The 26,325-nt window shown below is 36.4% G+C and overlaps 1 long non-coding RNA gene across 1 annotated transcript in view; it reads right to left on the reverse strand.

The window, feature by feature from the left end:
- Positions 1-1,625: 1,625 nt before the first annotated feature.
- Positions 1,626-26,325, reverse strand: part of LOC307155694 — a 167,404-nt gene continuing 142,704 nt past the window's right edge. The window contains exon 3 of the long non-coding RNA XR_013820554.1: positions 1,626-2,158. This is a non-coding gene — a long non-coding RNA (uncharacterized lncRNA). The remainder of the gene's footprint in view (positions 2,159-26,325) is intronic.

A 26,325-nucleotide genomic window follows, 5' to 3' on the forward strand; every position in this document is an offset into this window, starting at 1 on the left:
CTTTGCTGGCACAGATCCTGTGCAAAAGATTCAACGCTGGAACAAAGCCACCAAATCCTACATTGAAGTTGAGAGACCTTACATTGTGGGTGCATACAACAAATACATGGACGGTGTGGATTTGTTGGACTCATTTGTAGCCGAATACAAGTTCCCCATGAAAATGCACCACTGGTACATTTACATATTCTGGCACACCATTATCCTTGCTGTGATCAACGCCTGGCTCCTCTACAAACGGGACTGCAAAGCTCTCAATATTCCCAAGAAAAATGCTGAACAGGAGGCTGTTTCAGGGGCAACTAGCATCCTCTCTCATCCTGGTAAGAATCCATTTCTGCTCTTTACCACATTTAATGGTAAAGATCAATTATACAGTTTTTAATGTATGTTTGACATCGCAATTGATTCTTTTATAATCTAATTCAGACAAACACAGCCGTTACCACACCAAGGAGAGGGCGGTCATCTTCAGCCAGTATAGGAGCCCTTTGATGTCCATAACAGTGACACCTCAGAAACCTGTGACTGCTCAGAAAAGACTGGTAATGGGGGTCCACCAAATGAGGTCCCAGCCAAGAGGTCATGCGAACCACCAACGGATGTGCGTAGGGACATGGTCGCACATTTCCCTGGGAAGACAATGAGAGGACGCTGCAGACACTACAAAAAGGGATATTCAAATACGCTCTGCAGGAAGTGCAATCTCCGTCTCTGCTTTTCAGAGGAAAGGAACTGCTTTTGGGACAACCATTGCAAGTGAACACTGGACACTTTGACAGTTTTCAATCTGTTTTGTATTTAATATTTATATTTTATGTTTATTTTTACTAAATTCTAATTCATAAAAATATGACTGTTGGGTATTTATTATTATTCATGATATTTACTGTTATGGTGCTATGTAAGCAATCCACACTCCAAATGAGCCCTTAGTTGTTCTGTATATTTGTTCTGACAGTGTGAGTGCAAATGCTGAAATTCTGCTCATTTTCCTTAAAAACTTACTAAAATATATATATTTTTAAAATCCTTCATTATTTGCATCAGAAGCCCCCCACAACAACATCTGACAGGTGAAAAAAATGTTTTTTATTTTTTCTTTCAATATTTGGGTCTTACAGGGTTAATACTTTAGCAAGGGTTTGCTCAAATCCTAACTCAAATGAATCATTTAAAATGAACTGTTTGAATGAACCAATTCGCTAAATGATAATAAATTCAAATGCCATATAATTATAAGTGAGTGGACAATTTAGGTGAGCAGCTTATTACTTCAACATTTTGACATGAAAAATAATGGTCAAAGTATCACAGTAAAAACATAAATCCATAAAATAACAGAAAAAGCACTGGTAGCTCATTGCCCGGACATTATCCTGTAATTTTAGGAACATTTAACCCTATAACACAACTCAATGAAGTGCAAAATTCAAAATACAGGAAAAACACCTGTAAAAGATAAATACAGAAATTACATAAATTAATACAGAACATTGTGCCCTATTTTTACAGATTTTTTTAGTTGTTTACATAGCGGAATGACATACTATTTTGAGCGAAAAAAATAAGCTATAGTGTTCCGAATTAGTGTTTTAAAAAAAAAATTATTAGTTAGTCCCAACACTAAGTGAAAACAGCTATACTAGACTTACAACACTCACAATCGCTGCAACATGTGCTTATTGATTTTGCCCTCTTTTCTTTTACATAAGCCAGGCTGACTCGCAGCTCCAGGCAGACTGGCTAATGTAAATATAGATCGAAAAGTTCCCTGCATCCGCGCCAGAGAAAGCGCACCATTGAGTCCTGACAACAACCTTTGCTGAGTTCTGTTCGGTACACTTATAGAACTGACATCCATGGGTTCATAAACAATCGGTGCCAAGTCTGAAGTCAAGCTGAAGTTGGAGGCATGAAAGGTGACATTTGGTGAGCGCCAGCAGCGAGTTTTAGAGCTCGGTGGAGGAGTTTGGAGAACTCAGGAGAACTTTAGTGAAGACTGAGCCCTTCAGCAGAGCAGGGCAGTGGAACTGCAGGGGATGAATGTTCAGAACAGACTCTTCTCATGACTGCTTCACTCTCTTCTCCGTATGCTGAAACTTTACTTTTGTTGTATTGACTTAACATCTTGCTAGAAACTGTCATATGCAGGAACCTTGAAAAAGTATATGTTAATAAACATTTTTGTTTAACAATTGCCAGACAACCTGTATCTTATTCTTATGTAAAAATAAAAATCTTGGTGTCGATAGACATAATTTGGATTCATTCTTTAAGAATAATTGAATGTGTAAGTGGGAAGTTTGGCAGTTTGTGCGGATGATGCAATACATGCATATATCAGGGCAAAATTCATAATTTAAGAATGGGTTTCCTTTTCCTTAAAGGGATGGTTTGAGTAATTTCAACCTAGGGTCCTTTGCACCATGACCTCGAGCCAAACACACCCCCAAAAGTTGTTTTTTTCCTTGGTCGAACATTATTAAAGTTAGAGAGATATCAGCCGAATGGCTTAGTGCAGGCGCTAATGGATCCAAGGATGTATCTCGTAAATTATTTGTAAATATCTCGTAAATGTATCTCGTAAATTTGGGCTTTTCCCAAATCACGGAAGTGACCTCGACGTCAAGGTTAGCGGTAGAATAAGCCATCAGGCAAGTGTTATTTAAATAAACTGATGATGTACTTACAAACTTTCCAATGCCTCGTTTTATGAGTACAGAACATATTTGTACTACTGTAGAAGTTTGGTACCATTCTGGGCATTATTAGTGGGGTAATTTATGAGATACAACCTGGGATCCATTAGCGCCTGCACTAAGCCATTCGGCTGATATCTCTAAATAAGCTCTAACTTTAATAATGTTCGAGCAAGGGAAAAAAGGTTTCTGGGGGGGTGTTGGGCTCGAGGTCATGGTGCAAAGGACCCTAGGTTGAAATTACTCCGAACCATCCCTTTAATGAGTGTGACATTAAGCCACAATTGCAATTCAAAGAAAATCAGTAGGTACACAACAGAAGATTTTCATTAGTTCATTTTCAAAATAACAACAAAATGGGCCAGAACAGAAAACTTAGATGTTCTGTTGAGGGTTTCTGTCTTTAAAATGTCTTGTTGTTTGGGGTAAATTTGGGCATTCTGGGAAAAGAAGTGCTCTTCCACCATAGCTTACAAAATAAGTACATTTTTTGGAAATGTTCCATTTGTTGTGCGTAAAATAGAATGTTATAGCAATTTAATTAATGTATGTGAATATTGTTCTATTTTAGAATTCTACATCCTTATTCAAATTTGAATTGCAATTCTGGATCCTGTTTTCATCTTCACTTCCAAGTCAGAAACTCTAATTTTAAATCCCTTCTCAAAGAACAAACTTCAGCCCTGAAGATTAGAAAAGTACATGTTACATGTTCTCCCTCATAAACTCCTCCACTTTTTGGTTTTTAATTTGTTCTCAACAACACACCCATAATGTCTAACTTTAGCCTGCTAATTATATCTGACTTTTTTTAACTGCTACTTCATACGACCTTACACCCGACATTGGATTAAGTGAAATAATACAGTGATTTGTTAATGTTCTTGAAAGCTTCCAGTATTCAGGATGGTGATGTTTAGTTGCCCAGTCCTCAGCCTGTTATTAGACATCAGTTTGCAGGGCTCTAGTGTGTGAAAGCTAATGAGTTCACTGCACGAGTGGTCTTGATCAATTATTAACGGCTCTCCCAGTATCAGTGTCATAACGCGACTCAGCTTCAACTTCCGTTTCCTAGTGAGCACATCTGCTGCCACATGAAGGAGTAAAGACTCACCTTTCCTGTATTCCTCTCTCTGAACTCACCTTCCATTGCTTATTCCATTTTGTTTTTCCACTTTCTGTCCCTTTTCTTTTTTGAATTCTTTTCTTCACCTAATTCCTAAATTTCCTTTCATCCACTCATCTAAATTCTTTTATTTTTTTGTAATCCTCTCATTTTACTTCTTTTCCTTTTCATAACTTCCCATCACACTTCACTTTTTTCCTGTTTTGCTCACACATAACACTTCCTTTCCTTTTCTGCCTTCCGCTCATGCCTCACTTCCTTTCCTTTAGTTTTCTTACTTTCAAGTACTGTCTTCCTTTTTCATGTGTCATTTTCTTTCCTTCCCTTTTGCCTTCCCCTCTTGCCTCACTTCCTTTCATCTTCCTTTTTCTTTCCTTTTCCTTACAATCTTTTCTTCCCTTTCTGCATGTCTCACTTCCTTTTCTTTCCCAGTTCTACTCATACTGTAACTTCTTTTTTGTCTTTCCTTTCCTCAATCTCACTTCCCCTTCTTTTCTCCACTCATTTCACTTCCCCTTTTCATTTCCACCTTTTTCATCATTTCTTCTTGTCCTCTTATGTCTCACTTCCTTTTTGTTATTTTAATTTTCTTTCCTACTCTCACATTTCACTTTCTTTCTTCCTCCCACGTCTTACTTCCTTTCTTTTCTGTCTTCCTAATGTTTCACTTCTGTTCATTTCCTCTCCTATATCACTTCCTTTCCTTACCTTTCCTTCCTTTCCCTTTCCTTACTTTCTTTTGTTCCTTTTATTACTATCTTCCTCATTTCACCTAATTTCCCAGTTCTCCTGTTTTTCCTTTTCGCCTTTCCTTTTCTCAGATCTCACTTCTTTTAATCCTCTCACATATTACTTCCTTTCTTTTCCTGTCTTCCTCATGTTTCACTTCCTTTACCTTTCTTTCCTATCATATATTCCTCTCACACCTCACTTCCTTACCTTTCCCGTCTTCCTCATGTGCCTCACTTCCTTTCCCTTTACTTACATTATTTTCTTCCTTCCAGTAATGTCTTCCTCTCACGTTTCATTTCCTTTCCCAGTTCTACTCCATTTTTCATCTCACTTTTTGCTTTTGCTTAGATCTCACTTCCTTTTCTTCCTCTCACTTCTTTTCCTGTTTTCCCTTTCATGTTTCACTTCCTTTCCTTTCCTCTCCTGTATTCCTCTCATATCTTTTCCTCTCATGTTTCAGTTCCTTTCCTTTCCTCTCCTGTATTCCTCTCATATCTTTTTCTGTCTTACAAATATCAACCAAAGGTATCTTTTCCTTACCTATTCTTTTCTGTCCTCCTCTCATGCCCCACTTCCTTCCTTTTATTTGTATCACATCTCACTTCCTTTCCTTTCCCTCTACACCTCCTTCCCCCAATTATCATATTTCAACACACTCGGAGTCCAATAAAACGATTGATGCAGATGATGTGTGGGTTGAGTGATATGCTTCTCTGGTGTGAAAGAGAGGAGGAGAGAGAGGGAGCATGTGTAGTGTGCAATTAGAGGGGGCTTTTTCAGCGCGTTTCTGCCCTTTCAGAGAATATGATATCACTCACAGAGAATTTCCTGCTGCCTGTATTTTTGGACACAATGTACCCAGGAGAGCATGGCAGACTGCAAGAAACAGACGATTCTGGCTTCCTTTTGAAAAGAACATTTCAATGTCACATCAACACGTCTGGCCACATGCACAATACAGATTTGCATGGGCTTTGATGAACAGACTGACAGGTGGGATCCAGTGCTGTGGATTCGCTGAGATGGTATGCTGTCATGAAATCAGTGCACAAGCCCTCTGAGTTAGTCAAAAACATGCATTGCTTCTAAGAAAAAAAATATATATTTTCTTTATATTTAGACCTGTTCTTTTACCTTTTACACTATATATAACTACTATTATATTATTCATATATATATATATATATATATATATATATATATATATATATATATATATATTATTATTATTATTATTATTATTATTATATGTATATACAATGATATATCATTGTGAAAAACATCAATTGGAAACAAAAATAAAACTGACTGTTTTGCACCATTTTTTACTTTTTTACTTTCAATACTTTACATTTTATGTAAAGTATTTTTACATTTTAAACCATTTGTTTTTAATTGTCTGCTTCAGACTGTGTAGTTTATTTCTCCTGTGAATTCTCTTTTTTTCTCTCTGTCTCTCTCTTAATGTCTCTCTTTGACCTCCCATTATGTGAGTGCATTGAATATGGAAATATGAAGTCCACCCACTCATGTTTCTAGCTCTCTCGTCTGTGCGCTCTCAGCTGGGTTTTATAAAATTGCAGCTGGACTTCACAGTAGTGCACAGGTGCCTCGGAAACAAACTAGGTTTTTTTCATCCACCTAGCATTTGCTCTCTCTCACACAGACACGTTTGCCATTTCTAGGCCGCAGTATATGCAAAAGAGATTTTTTTGATGAGAATAGAATCATCATGGGGATACAGAAGTGTTTCATAATGAACAAATCCAATATTAAATCTACTGGCTGCCTTAATAATAATGCAACAAAACAATCACTTCTGATTTGATTTAAAAGTACTGTGGTAATACAATAATATAATTAATAATTAGTAGTATTATCAGTTTAACTGCACTGACACTATCAGATGAGAACAAAGTTTGAGAATGAGGGAACAATGGCATGTTATGTTATCCCGTCAAGGAGTTCAGTCATACCCGTTCTAAAGATCAAATGGTATATTTTCCGATCCAAGTCCAATTCCATAAATACTCATGTATTAATAAACAGCAGAATCTGATCCAAAATCAGCAGCGCTCAGAGCGAGTTGGCGTGGAACATGCCCTGACATGATAAAGAGGGCAGGTGGCTGCATAGCTGAGCTTCCGACGGGTCTCTGAGCTCGCATATTCATTTACACCACAGCGACTTTTGGGCTGAGACAAATAACGTACAATGCTCACAGAGCGACTGGTCCAACTCTACTGAAAAACCCCCAGCTTAAACTTGCCTAAAATGGTCTGAGCTGGTTTAGCTGGTCTAAAAGGGTTACACTCTTAGAATAAAGGGTTCTGTCAGGCGCTTCATAACTCTTAGGGGTTCCCATCATGGGATCATTTTATGGATTTAGTTTAAATAAATTAATTTTGTTTTGATTCATTTTTTTTATTTTGATTAAAATCTGTATTTTGATTTATACAGATGTAAAAATAATTTAATCACTAGAAAAAAACTGAAATATCCCATTAAGCATGAAAGTATTATGCAATAATTTCAGACATTTCTCCTTATATAGAACCTTGTTGGCACAAAGGGTCCTCTAAAATTGAGTTTAGAAACCCAGGGTTCTATATAGAACCCAACTGAACCTTTTTTTCTAAGGCCCCGTTTACACCTGGTGTTTTAATCCGTCTCTTTTGTCCACTTTCAACCACTTCTTGTCCTGATTTCTTTGAGGGGAGGGTCAATGGGCTGGTAAATGTATGGTTTCTTTTCAGACCTTTCGATCTAATAGACACAATAAGCTCATGCAATTTACATATGTGCCCGCAGCAACGGAAAAACACACTGAGAGCAGCTTTCCTTTCTTCTCTGATAGACACACCACGCCGAACGCTGTAAATGCATGTTAGAAATCAAGAATGGTGAAATAACTTTGTGTTTTTGTCTTCAAACTAAACTTGGGTCTTGGGAGCTTATATATGTATACAGTGAAAGGCGTCATATTCCTATAGGTAGACGTGGATCAGCTGATGCAAGCTTGACTAACGTGACCTGCCAGAACTGACGCTACGCTTAATATTCACATGGTAAATCCTTCTCCAAAGGCAGTGATGGTATCTGGCCTTAGAGTTTTGCTAGGGATGGCTAAAGTGGCATTTCATTCAATGGGACATGTTTTCCTGATTCCTAATTAGGAACACAGCCTCGGATGTAGATGAGATTCCCACTAAATACTACATTCACATCCTTCCTGTTATGATTGGACTACCTGTTATACCACTACTGTGGAAATTAATGGGTGTGACAGACTTGAAAAATCAGAATACAAATTGTGTTAGATGTAAAAACAGGTACTCCACAGCTCAACGTGAGTCACGCATCTCATTAGATCAGTACTGTCTCTTGCATCTGTACTGGATGGAAATATTATTTTCATTGGAATTCCATGGGATTTGAACGTCACGACACCAACATGACTTCTGTTTGCCCATCTGGTTGATGCCTATTTCTTACTCACATACACACACACTGGCAGCTCATTGGGCCTGATTAAGCAGCTGGTGGCAGGAATGCACATGATGACTTGGCACATTCCCAGTGACTTTAATGGACTAAAATTAACAGCTTATTGTTGAGCTAGGCATTCACCAGAGGGCAACACTCTGGTCATATGAAATGTGTATTGTGTATCACAGGGATCAAGGCTGGATAGAATAATGTGTTTCACAAAGCAAGATTGCTTTTAAAACCTTGCCAGTTTTGAGTGCAGTGCTTTTTTAAAGTTTTAGTAATGACATTTACTGTCTTTTCCTCTTCCTTTCGTCTGCTTGATTTTTTTCTGTAAAGAGGCTTTGGAACAGTGTGTACTGTAGAAAGTGATATACAAATAAATTAAATTGAAGTTGAATCAAATCAGACTTTAGAAGGAAGACTTAAAGGTATAAAAACAAAGACTGTATACCAAGTTTTGTTTACACTGCTTGATGGACAATTGTTTGTCCAATAAGACAATAAGACAAATGGACTTATTGCACAGGTGGCAACCTATCACGGTACCACGCTTTAATTCACTGATCTCCTGAGAGCGACCCATTCTTTCACAAATGTTTGTAGAAGCAGTCTGCATGCCTAGGTGCTTGATTTTATACAACTTTGGCCATGGAAGTGATTGGAACACCTGAATTCAATGATTTGGAGGGGTGTCCCGATACTTTTGGAAATATAGGCCAAGTGTATTTTTGTGGAAAACATTATACTTTTCTCAGGATTTTCTCAGAAATCTGTTGTAACATTATAAATGACTTTTTAATGACCAATTTCATGCAACCTTCCTGAAATCTTACTGAAACACAAACTTTTGAATCGTAGGGCACCTCTACACAAACATTTAGAGTAAACAATACTCTTTTTTTACTCAATACAAATGTGCAGTGTTTGCTAAGCATTTTAAAAGCCCTTAAACTTTTAAGTCTTAAATTTTGCACTAAAGTTTTTGCTACAGACAAAAATGATAGCTCAAATCATGCCTTGATTTTCACATGGTGGACTTACATTAATGAGGATAGAATATCATAGTGACTTGTGGCCAGGCTCTTTTAACACAACCACCAGAACACCCTAGCAACCGCACAGCAATGTGTTAACAACCATTTTGAATGCCTTGACAATGCCTGGCTAAAACCCAGACCACCATTTTTGTTTTCCTAGAAAATGAAACATTTAGTTCAACATTGCTAACAAGAAATACCACCATAGTTTCAAATGACAACAAATATTAAGATACAAATATAGATACAACTGCAGTAGTAACAATGTTCAAAGAAAGACATGAAAGTTTTTGACTGCTGTAATCTGACATATTTCCAAGTGAAATTCAACTAGACAAGTAATTGTGAAAAGTGGGCGATACGTAACAATCTGTTGTTTAGAAGGAAGAAGTCGAAAAGCAAGATGGATTTATGACATCAGCTGTAAAGTCATATCAGAGGCAGAGCAAGTTGCATTTTTATACAAAAATATGAAGTAATAATAACATGCACCAGGAATCATACATAATAACACCAAGAAAATGCATTAAATAGATAGGGTCCATTTTGATTTCATGTTGACTGCTGTACTTTTTGAGAAGACGTGATTTTTTCTTTTCCCATCAGTCTAACTCTGGAAGGCACAGAATTTGTACAGAAGTTTTTTTTTTAAAGAACATCATCCACCTCCAGTCTGAACTCCATCAAAAGACGAGCACAGACATGCTTACAGACAACAGCCTGACACTGCAGACAACAGAAAATGACCTCAGATCAGTGAAACATCACTACACATTCACGCAGAAGTACTTTAAAGCACGACTAAAGCGCTGGGATAGCAGCGAGGAGATGTTCAGGTCACTTTCTGCCCAAGACGGATGAAGCTTCAGGCCTCACTCCCACGTAGAAGCAAGATATCTCAAGGTAAAGTAGCCAGAACAGAGACTGACCTTAACCCTGACGCTTGTGTGTGTGTGTGTGTGCATGCTTGAGAACTCACACACTGCCTGCTTTTATCGAGACACACTTCATTGAGGAATGCCGTCTCGTCTAAAAAGCACATCACTCACTTCCTCTAAGCAGTTTAAGAGTGTTACCTGAGTCTCGATCGCTCCGCGGGCCCACCTCCATCACTTTGATCTCTGCTTTAGCTAATGCCTCCTTATGCTTTAAATACACATGAAATATAGCAGGTTATTAAATGTTTTATGAACAGACGGGTCACACTCCTTCAGTCTCATACGAACTTCATTAGCAGACTTTATTCTAAAGAACACGTGTGTGAACAGACATTAAAATGCACTAATTTCAATGGCTTTTGACTGTGCTTTAAAAACAGAAGATGTGGTCACCTGTATCCAAACAGTCCCACGTGTCTTCATGGTGCTAAATTATGACCTATTTTGGTTGTTATGAGACCATAGCGAGTGAACTTATGGCAGCATGACTATTTGAGCCAGATCTGCGCAGTGTGGGCCAAAATAATTAGGCTTTAAAGCTGACACGGACCATTCAGGGTCTCGTCACCCCATTCATATTCACACGCTTTGATCAGCGGTGTTAAACGGATGAACTATGAGTCCCAGATTCCCAGAATCCACTCTTCACTTAACGCGACGCGACAGAGGAAATATTTACATTCACAATCTTGTTGCCAGATTTCACAGCCCTCTTAACTGCGAGGAAGTCTTTAATTGATTGCGATAATGTGGTTTTACTTAAACACGGTGCCGAATTTCAAGAAAGCAGTTTGTGGTGATCATCGCAGCTGTGATGGTGGTTCTGGTTGGAGAAGCAATGCAGTGCAACATGTTTTATGGGTCTGCACAAAAGTGAAGCTATTTGCGTAGTATTTGAGCACTTAAGTGTGTGTTTGTTACTGAGGGAGAGAGAATTTGGCTCTGTTTCAAAACCTAGTGAGATGTCTACATAGGCAGCATTTCAAGACATTACAAGCATGTTTGAAAAAAGGCAAAAGGTAGGCAACCTTCTTTGGAAAAGTTCTAAGACAACGTGTGTTTTGCAGAAAAGGCAATCCCATAATGCAATGCGACAAGCTCAGTGATAAAAGCACATCAAAGACAATGAATGAAGTGAGAAAAAGTTTACTATGAATATACCAACGCTATCCCACGTTGATGGGTAGGTTTAGGGGCGGGGTCAGGGGTAGGTCATTCGTATGAATTCATACGAATTGGGCAATTCGTAAAATATGTACGATTTAGCAAAAATCGTACTAATTCGTACGAGTGAGGTCGTATGAATTCGTACGAATTAGCCACCTCGTGGAATTCGTACAAATTGCCGTGAGATCAGGCTGAATATACTCAGAATTTATTAAACACCAAAAACTATCAATAAATGTTTTTATATTTTTTAATAAAATAACAAAATATAATATGTGTGTTATGCTCACAAACAATGGGTAAATGTATTTAATCTAAATATATTTATTTCAATTTTAAATAAAATAATAAAATGTAATTAAACATAATAAAAATGTATTTAATAATTTAACAAATGCAATAAATCTACCCAATAATTGTGTGTTATTTACACAAATGTGAATTATTTTTTTTATTTTTTTATATATATTTTTTAAATATAACCCAATATTGGGGAACACGACTATCGAGTATTTTTTTTAATTAAAAAAAATCAAATATAGATAGAATTAGAAAATATTTTATTAATATTTTTTAAACGTATCGAAAATATTTTATGTTTATAAATAGCTTAGCAACATGTTAACAGTAAACCATATTAAATTCATTTGTGAATTTATTTTTTTTCTGAGCGATAAGAGTTGCTGCCAATGTAAAGTGTTCCAAATCGTGTTCCATTTCAATTAGAATGCTGCCTTACAAGACAGGTGCCTATGTAGGCAGTAGACAGCAATGCCGCTCATGGATACCTTTGCATGTATGTCCGTGTTTGTGTATAGTGTGACAACAGCTGTGTGTGTGAGTGTAAACAAGCCCAAACATGTTTTTCAGTGTCCTTCAGTGCCTGTGTGTGTGTGAGCGCGCTATGCAGTGGGACCAGTGAGGTCAAACGTGGCGTCCTCTCTTTGGCGTGCAGTATTCTCCAGCCGCAGGGGACATTGTTGCGGGAACCGTGAGTGCTTACAGTAGGGCCTGGGAGAATGAAAACAAACTTGGCTCGGTGGTAAACAGTGTGGCGGGAGACTGCTGACGTCCATAAATAAACCTCTCTCTGTTGGCTGTGAATCCGTACAGTTGGCTTTAAGAGGATGATGTCATTGTTGGCTAGCCCAGAACAGTGTCACAGCACATCTGTACCGGGCCAAGTGGTACAGCAGTGGAGGAAAGTCCCGCTCCAGGACACGAAGCCTGATTGGAGGTCGAATTGGCAATATTACTGCACAAAACAGGCCATGAGTATCTGCAGGTGTAAAGTATAAAAGCAAAAATTAAGGTCATGCATCAGAGAGTGACACTGAATTGATTTTTGAAGTTATGAACAAACAATCTTCCAGTAGTATTAATAGAATGTTCATTCAGAGTTATCTGGTCTTTGATAATGTTCTCAAAATGTTAGCACAAAAACACCAGGTGACTTTATTTTATTCTTTTTACTATAAGTAATTTTTCACCTATTAACTCTCATTAGAGTACTAGTTGAGTATTAGTAGACTGTTAGATTTAGGTTAGTATAATAAGTTGACATACTTGCAAAGTTACTTATAGTAAGGAGAATGTATGTTGGGGAGCATCAAGATAAGTGTTAGCAGATATTAATCAGTCTACTATGATCAAATGAGAGTGAGGGGCTGTTTACACGACACCGTTTTCAACAAAAAAACGTAAAAACTTTTTATGCGTTTTGGCCGTTCATTTACACCACATGGCATTTTGGGTACCTGAAAACGCAAACTTTTGAAAACGGGTTTCAAAGTACAAGTCTCTGAGTAAACAACAAAAACGCGAATCTCTGAAGACGATGACGTCATGCACATGCGTATTACTTGTTCAGTCTATAATAAATGAATATCAGATGAATAATGTTTAAATGGTGTAATATTTGTGAATTTGATTAGGCAGCCTACTTATCCATTTTCTTGCGAGTGCCGTCAAGATTACTCTCTGGTGCTGTGCAGAGACTATGAGACTCCGCCCACACGCTGTTCTGATTGGCTGTGGGTTTTGATTGATTTTGACGCATCTCGCAGTCGCGTCGCATCTAGTGTGGACAGACAAATTATTTGTCGCTGGAATCTTATCGCATCGCATCTGGTTAGGACACGGTGTTATGGTTTAAAAAAACGGGCTAATAGGGCAAGGATAATAACTTTAATACCAAGATATTTTCTAAAAACAAGTCTCATTAAACAATTTTGCTTGTCAAGTAAATTGATCTTGATTAGATATTTTTCACCATAAAACAAGCCAAAAATAATGAGTAAGAAAAACATTTTTTGAATCGAAGAAGCAATGACTAACATGTTTGCGTGGGAGAACAACATGATGGGTTAAAACCATGAACTGGTTAATGAGGCCTCGCTTTTACAATGACTTCAAATTCCCAAGAGCGGCGCAGAAAAACAAAGACTCCTTCAGCGTTGAGTTGCGTTCCTCGCCATGATGAAAGCAACTTTGCTCTCTCCTGCTTTTCCTCCTGATCAGAGTTAAACAAATTCCCCTTGTAAGTTTAAGAGTACGACATATCTCACACAGAGACTAGCAAATAACGGCACTCCAATTACTACAGCATTCTGACAGATCTCTAATGTGCTTCAAGAGACACATCAGAAATACAAACAAAGACTAAAAATACTACTAGAAAATTAGCATTACACATTTTAATTAGATTTTAACTGCACCACCGTGGACTGAAGTGCCAACGCAGCAGGAAATACATTGTAGCATCTTACTTTGGTTTTCTGCAATAATTGATTATGATTGGTCAATCGTGGCATTCTGCAGTCAAATATTTTTGACATGCTCTCAGCTCCAAATATATGCTTGTACCACAATCTCTTCTTTCAATACCGCCCAAAAGTTGGGGGATCGGTAAGATTTTAAAAAATGTTTTTGAAAGAATGCTCACGAAGACTGCATTTATTTAATCAAACAATCAGTAAAAAAAATTCTTACAATTTAAAATAACCGTTTTCTATTTTAAAAAAAAAAGTACATTTTCAGCATCATTACTCCATTCTTCAGTGTCACATGATCCATCAGAAATCATTTGAAAATGCAGATTTTTGTACAGCAGTGTACATCATAAAATTATTTCAACTCAAATCAATATTCCATGTCTATTTATTTAATTACTTGGAACATAGCTGTGTAACTCCGTGCAATTTATGGTCATTATGGCAAAATAAACTATTTTAATGACTTATTTTACATTATCCCTAACATATGTGAGTATCTGCTTACAGGATAAACATAAATAATCCAAACTTCTCAAAAAGTGGCAGTACCATTGACTAACCATTTATCAATAATAAATGGCGTGCATACGTACTCTAATCATTGGACGTCCAGCAGCCAGGCTTGACGTTGCAAACAGCTCAATAGTATCGAATGATGCTAGTTTGTTTGCGGCCGCGGTCAGATACAGACACGCTGGCAGATATACAAACACAATGCAATTGGACCAACTGTTAAGGTCCTTCCCTCTCCGCACATGCTGTTTTAAGAAGCCCTGAGGGATGTTTTTGTGATTTCTTTCCCTCTCTCTTTGTTTTCCCTCTTGAAAACAAGCCCCTTTCTCCCCATTGCACAAAACCCTGCATGTTGACAGGCTGAACAGAAGGTAAGTGGTCTCTCCTCGCACAGCACAGATTACTTCACCAGCTTTCACTGAACTCATTTACTTACCCTCAGCCTTCTGCAATCCTTTATTTACCTCAAACAAATCCTACTGAATCCAATCATTAGCTAGTGCTTAAATATTATATTCCCAGGTCAAAAGATGCCAATCACATTCTCAATGATTTGCTGCATCCTGAAAACAAATCATATATATTTCACACAGCATCGGGACTATAAACAATGTAGAAGCTAAATCAATGTGAGCAGAACATGTGGGTAAAGCCTGTGTTGAGATGTTTCTGAAATGTCCCACATACCAGAGGGCATAAGCACCACTGAAACTCATGTTCAGTCTACAGTAATCATAGGATGGAGATGTCACTGACTTGGAGTGATGTTCTTGTGATGTGAAGCCTCTTCGGTAGTTTAAGACGCATTAGAGGCACTATGAAAGCATGTGGAAAATGGAAGCTAATTGACAAGAGCAGAGAAACGTCCATTACGGCACGCCAGAGAGAGTCTATAAATAAAACACAAAAATACCTGGACACATAAATAAACATGGCAACAATCTGACAACTAACTGACATAAAAAAAGTGCATTTAAAAAGTAATGATGGCTGCTCTGCTTTGAAATAACCTGCAATAATAAGATGCAATATAGCTTTACATAGTGTACTTAAAGGGGTGGTTTACCCAAAGATGAAAATTATGTTATCATTCACTCTGTCGTTGCAATGAAAGTGAAAGCGGGAATGATGCTAATCAAAAGTAAGATCCATAAAAGCAATCTATATGACTCATGCATAGGGTTGGGAATTGAAAATTGATTCCAGTTCTTGAATCAGTTACTTAAGGTCAGGAATCGGATACTTGTTATAAAATTAAAATTTTGATTTCCCTGATCGATTCCTTTGTGTGCATTTTAATATGACTTTAAACCATTCAAGCGCAAGACCTCACGCACTATTTTTTGTTCTGTTCATTTCAATCTTATCTTTATTTAGTTGCTTTTATTTGTGTGATTGCGAATTTGTTATTTTTTTTGTTTACTTGTCTTTAATAATACTTAAAACATTTCTATTATATTTCTAAACCAAAATTCCTTGTGTAAGTGTTCTTTAGCCTGTTTATTTTTGTTCATGGTATTCAGCTACAATTAAATGTTTTGCAATAAGAGTTAGAATAAATATGAATGATATCTATGTTTTTTTTTACCCTATTGGAATCGGAATTAGGAATGGATAGGCAGAATCGGAATCGTTAAAATTCTAATGATACCCAACCCTACTCATGCACTATATTACATGACTTCAGAATTGAATCATATGAGAGTTAAGTGAAAAACTGACAATCACTGAAAATCTGGACGTCAAACCTGATGTGACGTGTCTGATGACACTATATTTGATTTATATTTTGTTTTAGGATGAACTATGCATTTAAACATGATTTTCCTATAAATGCATTCCTTTTGAACAACAGAGCATGTGATCTCAGAACATTAACACATCAACCCATCTTTGAGATTATATAAACACTAAAGGTTTGAGGTATGATAAAAAAAAAAAAAAGAAATTAATACTTTTATCCAGCAAGGATGCATTAAATTGATCAAAAGTAATAGTAAAGACATTAATGTGACACTTTTTTTTTATTTAGAATAAATGTTATTGATCAAAACATCCTGAAAAATGTATCATGGTTTCCACAAACATCAACAAATCAGCCTATTAGAATAATTTCTGAAGAGTAGAGTAATGGACCCAAAAATAAATGACATTTCAAAATAAATTAAAACAGAAAACTATTAATTTAACTTGTAATAATATTTCACAATAATATTTTATTTTTGATAAAAAATAAATGCAGCCTTGGTAAGCATTAAAGACATTAAAAAACATGAACAAATCTTTACCATCCCAAACTTTTGAATGGTAGGTGTATCTTATTCCAGCTACTTATATAAAGACATGCTTTAACGTAACATCAGAGAACAAAACAGACTACATTTTTGCTGGATCTGATTACTAACGGCAGTGGCCCATAAACATCAGAAGAAGCATCCAGAATTAGACCCATGAAGAAATGTGGTGCAAGATATTGTTAGATATTACACCTTAACTATTACTCACTCAAAACTAACAGAGAAAGTTCTTTGTGCTGTGTGACTTATTTATTTGATTTTTAAAACATAGTTTAAATGTCTGAACAGACAAAATCATATACTTCAATTGTTTTAACAGCCAAATAAAAGGCCCTCTAAACACAGGAAAGGGACAATAAAAGACAAACAGCGCTGCTGCTGGTGTGTTTGTGGATGGAAGGAAGAGGTACTGTAGTTAAAGTGGTAAAGGCCTAAATGAGAGCCAACAACTTTGATGTGAGCTGCACTACAGTCTACAAATACACACAGACCCATTTGGACCCACACCTGCAAGTTGTTAAATATTACAGCCGTCCCATTTATGAAGACCCACCCTACTTGTTAATGCAGTGTACCGAGACATTTCTGGGTAAGAGCACACTGGGCTCTTATTTGTGTGTCTAAGGTCTTTATAAAGTAACCCATTTTAGGTGCCACCTGAGAATGTCCACCTGTAAGAGATTTAGTTTGCATCGAGTTCATATGGTTCATATCGTCATCTCTTATTTCTAGCTTTTCACACAAGCACAAAGTAGAAATGGGAAGATCGGATCATTTAACTGACTTAATCTCTGAACCTTGTTAAGCAAAATGAACTAATCTTTTCGCTCATTTGAGTGGAGTTCATTTAAAAGGTTCTATTTTCAACAGCCAAATCCCAGACCACGTCCATTATTTGCAATTTTTGAATTGGTAAATCATTTTGTTATTTGCTATGTGGCAGACGCAAAATTAGCCAATAGTTTATGAACGGCTCATAACTAACACCAAGTCTGGTCTCTGTTGAGTAGCAACTAATTTGATCATTAACTCTGTTTTACAAATAAATCAATGCAGTGAGGATATCATTGTACGAGAAACTTTGTTTGCTCTCAAACCTTTTCAGTTCTTTGTGAGCGAATGAATCTCATATATTTTTTTCCATCACCATGTCTCTTTAAGGGTTCAGTATAATAGTATATTTTCAGGATAGCAAAATAAATAGGCTTACACAATTTTTAAAAACAATTCTCATATTTATAGCTGCTGACGTCAAAGGTTGTATTTAATCAAACTCTTTAAATTCTTATGACTATTTGCTACTAGTACAATGCTTGTCCTAGTGTTAGGCTGCTAAATCAACGTTTTCCAAACCACTTTCAAAAATGCACACAAACTCTTTGAGGAGCTTGATGGAAGTTCTGTGTTTTAGTTTAGAGTCAACATTTTGGATGATTAATGTTATTCCTTTAGCGTGAACAGGCCTTTATGCCTCGCAACCCTGTGCAAACTTGTTCACAGAGTGACATGACCTGCTTCTAAATGCACACCGCAAGGATTGTCCACCTATAATTAGATGAGTAAAACAAGAACGCCCCTCAACAGTTGATGTAAACCTCCCCCACATTTTACCGTAAAGCAAAGTGTTATGCTAAGTAGCAGCAGTATCTTCCCTCAGCTGGAGATGAGCTCTTGGGAAGGAGGGCCACATGGTTCTGGCTGCTTCATGAACAATGTTTTGGCTTCAGTTTGCCTCCTGCTGGGCTGGGAATCAGCAGGCCTGCTGTGTGCCTGGGATGGAAGATTCTGGACCTTCAGCACAAAGCCTTTAGATGGGCGTTCATGAAGCCATGAAACACATCCTGCGTCTTTCATATACGTTCCCTTCAACTGAGCTCTCAAAGCTCTATGGTGGACTATATACTGTATATGTCTGACACTTTCTGCAAACAAGGGTACAAAATAGGAATTGAAAAAAAAAAAATTAAATAAAGTTTCTAAAGGTAATTCTTAATCTTCAGAAAATGTTCATTATTAACATAGAAGTAAAAGTAAATAATCAAATTGCTCTTACTAATATGGGGAATAAACATTTATTTGTGCATATAATGCTTTAAAAACTGGAAGTGAACATCAGTTACTGGATCTATAAATGTTTTTCTTTATCTATTTAAAAAAAAAAAAAGGTATTTACAATGCATTCTTAAAAATAAAGCTTCTTTATTGAGGTTTCCATGAAACACCTTTAAAATCCATGTAATCTTTCCATTGCACAAAAGCTTCATTATAGTATTAAAAGGTTCTTCAGATTATTAAAATGTTATACACACTAAGAAAGAAATTGTTATTTTAAGAACTTTTAACTGAAAGGTTCTTTGGGGAACCAAAAATGGCTCTTTAATGGCATCGCTGCAAATGGAACTTTTATTTATAAGAGTGTGATCAACTATGTTTTTCAAAAAATATTTTTATCCTATGTACTTAATGTGACAGATGTCTGAGTTATTTTTGAAGCTAAATAAATACATATTTTCACAAAGTCAAACCTGGTGTGTCACTAAAAGGTGTCTTGATTTCACCAAAATGTTTATCTGTTTAAGTGTTTTACATTAAAGTTAAAGTATTAGTGAGTTAAAGAGAAAGGGTTAAAGTGAGTTAAAGATCATATGTGATTTATCTAGTATAAATTTCTGCATTACTAATTCACCTCTTAAATTTAAATGATGTATATGATTCCTGTAAGTCTGATCATTCTTCTTTTTTTCTTTCTAGCCTTTTACAAACAAACAAAAAATCTACTGTGACATAACCTAACTGCAACCAAAGTGCAAAGTTGCACAAAATTCGCTAATATTTTAACTTTTTTGTCAATTAACCTCTAAATACCTTGACCAGCCCTTGCATATTGAAAAATGTCAATTGAATTTAGACAATTGGTTGATCCACTGAGTGATCTGAATAAAGGTTTCTCCATTGTCCACCTCTGCCAATTGTTCTGCAGCTTTTGAAGAGTGGATGGCCCTTGTTTGACGTTAAAGACAAGTCATTCTCCCTCTTAAACCCCCTTTAGTGTCAGGGCAAACTCGCATAAGCTGAAGAGGAGATTTGACTCATGATGGCAGGGTAGAAGAATGCCAGGCTTAATTATTCAAATGTCCAAGAAAGCCCTTTTGAGCCCCAGGAGTGAAGGTGGAAAGGGTTGTCTGGGAACAGATTGATGAGGCTGCTAAGTGGACCTCAATGAGCCAGAGAAACCCACGCATAATCATCACACAACGCCGCTCACAACCATTTCCATAATCGGCCACTTGCTGATCGTCACTGATGTAAGACTTGAGTATGTTCTTTGTGATGTTCAATGCATTCTAATGATGTTCATCTTAATTTAAGAATGTTACAGAATCATCATGTTCAGTACTATTTAATCTGAATGTGTTTCTTCAACTATGGCCTCTTTTGGCCCTCTCTTAAAACACACATTTCACACTCTTCACTATTTAATTTGTCTACCAACAATGTTCAGCAGTGTAGATTCATGCATCAGAGAAAAATTCTGTCATTTTTAATAGCATAAGTTGGAAATGACATTTTGAACATTTTTGGAATGAAATGTCTGACTGTTGTTAAAGCTAATTTCATAGCAAAATTACAACTTGATTGCAAATGAAAAGTGATATTTAACTTTTGCTTCGCACATCAAGTTCAATATCTCAAGTAAGTTCTTCACTGGCATTGTTTGGTAAACAAGTAGCCTATCATCTGAAAAAACAAAACAAAAAACATTATGGGTATAATTGTGGTGAAAACAGAAGAATGTTTTCATTTTCACACCATAAATATGAAATGGTTTTTGCTTATTTTATGCTATGCTTGGATTATCATATATTTTAGTCTATGATGAAAAATCTGGGACAAGAGTCAAACAATACAATCCCAAAACTTGCTATAAAAAATTATTCATAAGGTTAACATAAGGCTAACAATAAGAAAACACTTTTAATATGTATAACGAATCAATACCTGCATGGGAAATAAACATCAAAAAGTAAATAATTTTAAAGTTGTCTGTATATTATAATTGCATCTTTCCATTTTCAAAAATAAAAATCGTATGCTGCATATCTGCTTTTTTTCTCTCCAGATGTAGTCCAGATCTCTAAACTGACTATATTGGATCGCTTGGATGAAAAACAAAACAAAAACCCTCTTCTTTTGACTCTTGAATTGCTATTGTTAGCTGATGTCACACGCTGCTGACCTCGAGGACAAAACTTATCAATCATGACATGTCTATCAACATACTTTTAAATTCTAAAACAGAAATTAGTGCCTGTTCCTCCTCTGGTTTGACCACTCTCCCTTTTGTAACCAGTTGATAATGGGCCGTACAAGCACTACAATAGCATTACCATAGTTTAGAGCTTTATGCAAGCAGAATCATTTTGGACTGATTAAATTTGCAGTCAGTTGAGAAGAACCTCAATGGACTCTCTCCCTCAGCACTGCTCAAAAATCCCTCCACACAAGAATATTCGCAGGACAGCCGGCAATTAGAAATGGCACCATTACCTTTAATGGCCATGTATGAATTAAAAAAATTGAATAATGAAATGCAGGCTTTATACGAAAGAACAAAAGCACTGAGCTAATAAATATAAATGGAGGGGGGAAAAAAAGAGAAAGAACAAAATGTAATCAATGAGTGCCGTCAATTTTAGGAAATTACCGGAACCTAGAGTTATTATGTTATTTAACCCACACATGTTTTGATGGAGACATAATTGCGGATATCTGTATTAGCTGAACGAAACACGTGTGACGCACATCTGAAAACCAATAATGGCATGATTAATTCAGGGTTCCCACACTTTTGACCAATGTATTTCCATGACTTTTCAGGTGTTTGTGACCACTGCATAGAGATGTTTAAATTCAAATACAGACAGATGTTATTATGAAAGGGGTTATTGAAAAGAACCAACTCAAAACACAATTTGCTAACATACATTTTTTCCAAGAACGTTTTGCTAATGTTTCCAATTCCAAAGTTTCTGAATGCTCTCTGAACGTTCAAAACGTCCACTTTTTTAATTATGTCATGACAACTCTCGGGAGATTGTTATGGTAATAGAGATTGGCATGGTAATGGATATGGCAATGTTAATGTATTTGATCTTGGCAGAATAGATCTACTACACAGCTGCTGCTGCAGAGCAAGTACCGAGACTAGCTAGTACACCAGTGCATTCACAGACACTGCTCTGAGCATGTAAGACATGCTGCTGCTGCAGCACGTAACATACATGATTTAACACCCATAGCTGGTCTATACAGGTGGAGCTGGGGAAGGAGGAGGGTTCTGAAAGCGCACTGCAGACTGTTAACAGCAAACAATACCAAGTATTTGAATGTTTGACCAGCAAGCTCATTGGCCATTGATGCAACAGCAACCTATCAGCCTGCACCATCTAGAGCAGGGTTCACCAATCTCGGTCCTGGAGGGCCGCTGTCCTGCAGAGTTTAGCTCCAACCCCAATTAAACACACCTGAACCAGCTAATCAAGGTCTCACTAGGCATACTAGAAACTTTCAAACAGGTGTGTTGGAGCTGGTTGGAGCTAAACTCTGCAGGACAGCGGCCCTCCAGGACCAAGATTGGTGAACCCTGATCTAGAGTTTCATGCCAGAACTAGGTAAATGTTTTGTCTTGGTTATGTGAACATTAAGAGAACATTCCATTGTATTATTTTACAAACATAATGGGATTGTTACTTTTGAATGTTCCTTTAACATTATGAAATAAGTAGTAACATTTAAAAACAAACAAAAATTAAACATCCAATTAAAACATTTCAGGAAAAAAAAAACGGTCCATGGATGATGTATAAATAACGTTTATGTGCTGAACAAACATTCTTATAATGTTATTGGAAGAATGTTTGTTCATAACTTTGAGAGAACCTTGCTAGAACGTTCTGAGAACATTCCCTGTTAGGTGGGTGTAGCTTGGGAGAACGTTACTCATAACTAGAAACTAGGAAACACAGAAACTCATAACATAATTTGAAAATCAGAAGCAAACACAAAGGAAATAGCTAATAATTATGCAACACTATGAGCAAACACGGATGCAGTGAGTCTGCAACAAGTAGATTAACTAAAATAACTAAGATGATTGTATGCTGTAATTATATGACTTCACAACACAAAACATGCAAAAAAAATGCATTAAAGGAGCAATCATTGCTGTGGTTACTGCACAGGATGAACACAAAGAAACGTACAGCATTACCTATGTAGTCTGATTCATGTAAAAAAATAACTTTTGAATGGTTATTTTAATGAATCATACATAAGACTCAAGTCACTGAAACTATCAGAGGCACTACTGAATATTATTCACTTACTGAAATAAAAATAAAAGAAGATGTGGAGATAACAAATCTTACAAAATGCAAGATTCAGAATCGGAGTAGACAACATGTAATAACTTTTCAACAAACTACAAATTATGATGCACTACAGCTAACCACAGTGTGTTTAGCATTTAGAGAGGCGTTTTTTTTTTTTTTTTTTGGCACAGGGATGAACAATTATATGCAAACCCATTATCACTAACTTGCTTGAATCTCCCAGAGGGGATCATTTTATTAGTCTGGCTATAAAGAGGATTAATTGTCATAAGAGGAAAGCATTACCATGTGTTAGCCAAATAGCACCTCTGCACGTACGTTACAACTTCAAAAAGCTGTCTACAGAAGTCACAGACTGAAAAATATGTCGAGTTCAATCATCACTAAAGAGTTGACAGCCTTTAGTTATACACAAGAAATGCAACTAATTAGATTTTTATGCATCTATCAGTGGTGCCATATATGCAGGCCTGTTAGTTTGTCTCTGGTTGGATCTAGAGCAGGGGTCGGCAACCTTTTTGTCATGAAGTGCCATTTTTAAGTTTCTGAGTTAATCACTGTGCCGTATAGAAATAGTGTAGAACCTTAAATATTTCTGAAGCATTTTTTCATAAAATTTGTTTTACATTTGTCAAAATCCTTTAATTTGTTTGTTTTCAGGTTTAAATAAGACTTTGAAGAACAGATTTCCAATGGGCCTATTTACAACTGGTAATTCATGCGTTTTTACTGATCGGATAGCTATCCGTTTTGTTAAAACTGTTCCATTAACACTTGGCAACATAAATGTGTCTCAGCAAAATGAATATAAATCTAATCTTCAATTCCCACACTATATGCAAGTTAACGTCAAAGAAAGCAAGATATTAGCTGCATTTTTAATATTAGCATTTTTATTAGCTGCAATTTCAAGATCAAAGTTCGCAATTGGAGAGAGAGAGCGACATCAGCAGAGGTAAGATCATTTAAGTGTCACTACTTTTAATGAACACGACTGTGTGTTGAGCTTCAGGATGTGACGCTGAACTTTTAGTTTCATTTGTGGCAGTTTGCACATCAGCTTGCTGAAGTAGCGCTGTCATATCTACCTACCGGGAGCTGTTGTAACCCGCTCTCACATGTTTAGTTTTTCCATTTTAAGAGGAGTAAAATGTACATAAATGATTACATTTGCATTTTGTCCAGTTTCATCTAGAATGCAGAAAAAATTTCACAATTGGATAGCTATGCGATCAGAGAAAATACATGAAGTTAGAGTTACCAGGTAGGCTACACATGAACAGTGTTTCCACATGCCTCACAGTCATTTCGATGTGTGGAATGTTTAATAATGACTCTATATACTTGGTTGAAATTTATAGCATTAACTATGTACTGCGGAACAAGCTGTAAGCTGTCAGTCAGTAACTTGTGTGCACGTGATGCGCAGTGATCACGCTAATAGTTTGTCAGATCTGGCGCGTTGACTTAATTCTCACACTTTAATAGTATTTATAACTCCTAACTTAAAAAAACAACAAAACAAGCTGTGTTACTAAGGAATGATTACCTCAAAATGTAGATCTTTATGCAGGTGATACCCCTACCCCTGATCTAGATAAAAAATGCTTCAGAGAAATGACCATTGTAAATAAATAAACATTTACATTATGCATATATACATTATATATAATGGATGGGTGATATGTGTTACCTACTTATATATAGGAGGGGAGGGGAGAGTTGTTTGAGATCTAGGTCAATAAATTATAGATGATGCCTTATCTAAGAGAAAAAGTTCCAGAATCTAAACAGAGTTTTACAGAATCTAAACAGAACAACTGTTTTTTTCATCTTCCTCTCCGGTTAGTCTGCTTTAACATGCTTAATATAATTTCTGACCCATTCATGATGTAAGGTGGTGATTCCCATGTTTCTCTTGTGCTCATGCCATGTGCTTTGGTTTTCATTTGTTACATTCTCATTGGTTTATTGCTTGATTGCGTTCAGGTGTTGCTCATTTGCTTATCAGTACTATGTATTTACAGTACATTTGTGTATTTGTTTGTACACTTTCTGAACCATGGAATAAACTGCATTTGTGCTAAGAAAATGGACTTCGGTGGAACTGTTACACACGACTGACCACTTTTGCGTGCTAAATCTAATAGATTTTTTTATAATCTATCCTGCATTCCGTTTTTAGGGACTCAAATATAGCACTTTGCACTTTGAATGACCATTCAAAGTAGAGCAGTCAAAGACACGGCCCCGGGGCTAAACGCATTCAATCCAGCCCACAGGATTATTTAACTATTACATTAATTATGCATATTTAGCTGTAGCAGGATCAAAATAACATGCAAAAACCTAAATAAAATGTTTAGTTTAAATGATTTTGACACCTTTGATGCACATTTCCAGATTTATGTGATGCAGAACACATTAAAGAGGACCTGTTATGCTTTTTTTTACATTTTCAGCTATCTTTAAATGTTACTGTTTAAGTTTAACTCCAAAGGGAGTCATTCTCTATATCAGTAAGCAATGTTTCTGAACTCCTCAATTGTAGTCATGAGTTTTCAATATTCCTTATTAAATAATTCCTGCCCAAGGTATGCACAAAAAAAGAGGGTGAGGTCTGGTTGAGTTGTGTTAGTAGTGAAACTCGCGGTTATGGTAAGGGATGAGACATTTCACAAACACATTCAAAGCAGTCGACTAATCAATCACATAATGGTCCAATCATAACAAATTGGAACTACACAGAGATTTACTGACAGACTGAGAAGAGAGGTGCTGCAACAATGTAAATTATGTGAAAAATAATGTTTTTGAACATTCAAGCATGAAAACCTATTCTAGTACACCCCAAAACAAAATCTTTGTAAAAGAGCATAATAGGTCCTCTTTAATATATAATATTAGTCAAGCACAGTAATCATAAAAAAACAAATGCCAAAAAATTATATTTTATTTTGTTTGGGTATACAAATAGAAAAATGAATAGTATTTGTGAGGAAACTCACTGGGACACTGCTTAATCTTTCAAATCATTTAGCAACTAGGGAAATACAATTATAGGCCAGATTAAATATTTATTTTCCAATCGCAAAAGACAAATTTAGACTCAGGCAATAGTTTCCCCAGGCAGATTTTCCCTCAATAGTGATAAA

This window comes from Squalius cephalus (genome assembly GCF_949319135.1).
Source record: "Squalius cephalus genome assembly, chromosome: 3".
Taxonomy (NCBI): Eukaryota; Metazoa; Chordata; class Actinopteri; order Cypriniformes; family Leuciscidae; genus Squalius; species Squalius cephalus.